Raw genomic sequence first — 3728 nt, forward strand, 5'->3', positions numbered from 1 at the left:
TCAATATGGCTACATCTACGTCGGCAGAACTTGCAGCCCTCCATGCAGCTGTGACCTACGTCAAAGAAGAGCCAGCACAGAAATGGGTCATATTCTGTGACTCTAAGGCAGCCCTTCACAGTATCAAGTCAGCCTTACATCACAGAACTTACGAGCAGATGATATCCGACATCACGGAAGTACGTAACCATGCTCTGGAAACAGGACACATCATAGTGTTCCAGTGGATTCCTGCTCACTGTGGCATCATCGGCAACGACATTGCTGACAGGGCTGCCCGATCTGCTCACGAAGACACCCAGACGCGTACAATACCTTTGGCGAGGACGGACACTGCCAGGGAACTTCGTCTGCTTGCACGCAAAAAGTCACAAGCTTTATGGAGTTCAAGTGCCTTCAATTGCCGATTGTACAAGTTGGACCCCTTGCTGCGTCTACAATTGCCATCTAGCCTTTCCCGCGGCGAAACAACTTTGCTGTGCCGCTTGTGGCTGGGAGTGGCGTTCACGAACGCTTACTGCTTCCGTATGGGAATGGCCCAGAGCCCGATGTGCGACTCCTGTATGTGCGAGGAAACCATCGAGCACCTATTGTGTACCTGTCCTCGCTACGACGTGCAACGCCTCTCTATCAGGACCACTTTCACCCGACTGGACTCGTGACCCTTCTCTGAGTCAAACATACTCGGACCGTGGCTACACCCGTCACTGGCACAAAAAGCGTTGCGTGCATTAGTACTGTATTTGAAGTACACCGGTTTAAGAGACCGCCTATAGTGTCCCTGTACCTCGTCCCACGTGTACTCAGTACTCATTCTCTCCCTATTTTATTCTTTCTATTCCCCCTTTCCCTCACCCCTAGTGCAGGGTAGCAAACCGGACGCCCTTCTGGTTGACCTCCCTGCCTTTCCTCTCCTTGCTCTCTCTCTCTCTTACCTGTTAGGTGCTGCCGACACTTGTAATCGCACCTCTCCGGATGTGAAAAACATGTTCGCCTCAGTGCAAAAGTGGAAACTTGCAACCATCACAAACACATACGCAGTAACGAATGCGCATCAGAATTGAATAGACGGAGATGAAATGTAAAGCAGTTGTTTTGCTGGTACTAGTGCGTGTCTAAACCTGATGGAAAACAGGGCAAAAAATGTGGAAAAAAGCAGAAACAATTCTGTGACTACGTACATTCAGTTTTTTTCGTCATTTTGTTTTTGGCGCTACCTTCCATCATGTGATGAAATGTGAAGTTCCTTTCACTCGGTTTGTCTTGTCTTGTTACATCTCTTTCATCTCGTTAGTCTTGGTACATTTTGTTCTGCGTCAACATAGTGAAAACGGGCCCCCTGGAAGCAGGTGGGTCTTATTATATCTTGCCGTTGAGTGCAGGAGTTGGCCGACATTGAGAAGGACTTTGAGAACTGAAGGTTTATTTACATTATTTACAGGATTTAGCACAAAGCAAAGAACAGCAATGAAGTCATCGATGGCCGGCAGCAAATCGGACGCTGCGGCCCGTGGCAAGAAGAACGTCGGTCTTCTCGATCTGTCTCTCTTTTAACGCCTTCGGCCGCTCAGGGTGACGTCATTTTCCTCTAATTGTCGGAGCCCGCGCAAGTGTCGTCATTTTCCTCCAATTGTAGGGGCCCGCGCAAGTGGCGTCATATTCGGCCAATGGCGACGCTCCAAGAGCTCTACTCTTTGATGGCTGCCTTCGTCCAGCATTTCCTCCTCGCCTGGTAGGCGCTGAGCTGGCTGGAGGGGACGGGTCGTTCTCGAACGACCTTCCAGAGCTGCAAAACATGTTTGCTCGGGACCAGGGTCAAGTATCTGGAACCGTGCCAGCCTCCTGTTGCACTTTCGGGAAGAGTCAAGCCAGGGGACGGGGGGAGACAAAAGCTCCCCGCGCGGCACACTAGGTGGAGATAATCAACCGTTTTGAAGAGACCGATATCACGGTCGACGCGCCCCTGCGCACCAGGATTGACAGGTGACGACGAGTGGTTGAGCTCGGAGAACTTGACGGACGTCCGTATCTAACAGTCTATATGAATTTTCTCCACACAAAAAAGCTCACAGTGCGCCTTCGTATGATGGCAACGGGAGAAAATCAATATGCTTTAATGTTTAGTAGAGAAGTAGAGAATCACTGCACAGCGTGATCCTATAGTGGAACAAAATCAACCGGTCAACGAGTACGCTGTAAAACTGTGAAACATGCTTGCCTTAGTTCGCGTTGAACTTCTATGAGCCAGGTAATATTTCATTGAGTCACGCAATTTTTCATGCCATGATCTTGCTTATGCTTCAGCATGTCCCACTCTTGATACTTTGTGTGAACTGATGGATAACCACGTATGTCAATTGTCATAGGAAAGAGCTGGAACAAGTAATTGGTGAAGCGTATGCCGGAAAAATTTGGAGTGGGTGTTCCTCGAGCTGCTCAGCGAAAAAATAAATCTGAGAGATATCTGGGGATGTATTCTGGGACGATCTCTTTCGGTGACAGTATCGACGACGAGCTGATTGCATGGTTAAGCACTACGTCACGCGAAGGTGATAGTATCGCCAAAGTGATCATGGCAGGGGCGCTATAACATCAAGCTATTCCCAAGCTGTTTTTATTCCAATCTCCTGACGTCAAATTTACGTAACCACCGACCAAAGCATCGGGCGGTGACCAGCAGCGTTGTCTGAACAAGCCAATCAAACACTCTCCTCGTTTATAGGAGGTCACCTTTGTTCGGTTTCAAAACGAATAACATTGCCTCCACTGAGAGGCGTTTGTTATCTAATTGGCTGACAAGAGGCGAGGATCACGCTCTCGGGGAGAGGGTTTTGATGGGGCCGAGCCAGCACAGTGAAAATAGATAACCGCATGAAGAAGGTGGTTCCGGCTTCTCCGATTGGTCCGCTTCGCTTACTTAACTTGCGGTGGCTGGTCGAAAATCGCGGCGGCGTGCAACGGATGGATAAGAATGCCGCTAAAACGGATCCTCGGCAAGGAAGAGTTGGCAGAGCGATGTCGTATACGTGCCGAAAGGGCTCGATAACGTTTTACTGCCACGCAAAAAGGTTTATCATGCGCAAATAAATACATGCTCACCGGCAGGTGCGAGTAGCAAGGGCCTGAGCGATCGGCGGGCAGCCATCTTCTATTCCTTCTTTCTGCGGTTTTACGTGCCAAAACCAGTTCTGATTATGAGGCACGCCGTAGTGGAGGGCTCCGGTATAATTTTGACCACCTGGAGTTCTTTGCAGTGCGCTACAACGCCAGCACACTAGCGTTTTTTTGCATTTCGCCTCCATCAAAATGCGGCCGCCGCGGCCCGGATTCGATCGCGCGATCTCGTGCTCAGCAGCGCACACATTCTATTCCTTTCGGAACGTGGCAGACTCTGGCTATCGAGAAAAATTTTCAGTTTTGTTCAGTTTTATAACGCATTTTTGTCGCGTACACGCCCCTTTGACGCGGTGAGTTTTCGCGGTTTTGTGAGGTCGCGTGACAGACAGGCGAAGTGGGCGCAGCCCGAAAACATTGTACCTATAGCAGAGAGCTAATGAGGTGTCGAATCAGGAATAATTATTTTTCTTTCGTGCGGTTTAATCACTGATAATCAGTGTCTACACATTATATCAGATGAGGAGTTATTGTGGTTTTTGTGACGTCGCGTGACAGACAGGCAAAGTTGGGAGTGGCCCGAAAACGTTTTGACCAATCGTGGTGGGCTGATT

Source organism: Dermacentor silvarum, chromosome 1 (assembly GCF_013339745.2).
Source record: "Dermacentor silvarum isolate Dsil-2018 chromosome 1, BIME_Dsil_1.4, whole genome shotgun sequence".
Lineage (NCBI taxonomy): Eukaryota > Metazoa > Arthropoda > Arachnida > Ixodida > Ixodidae > Dermacentor > Dermacentor silvarum.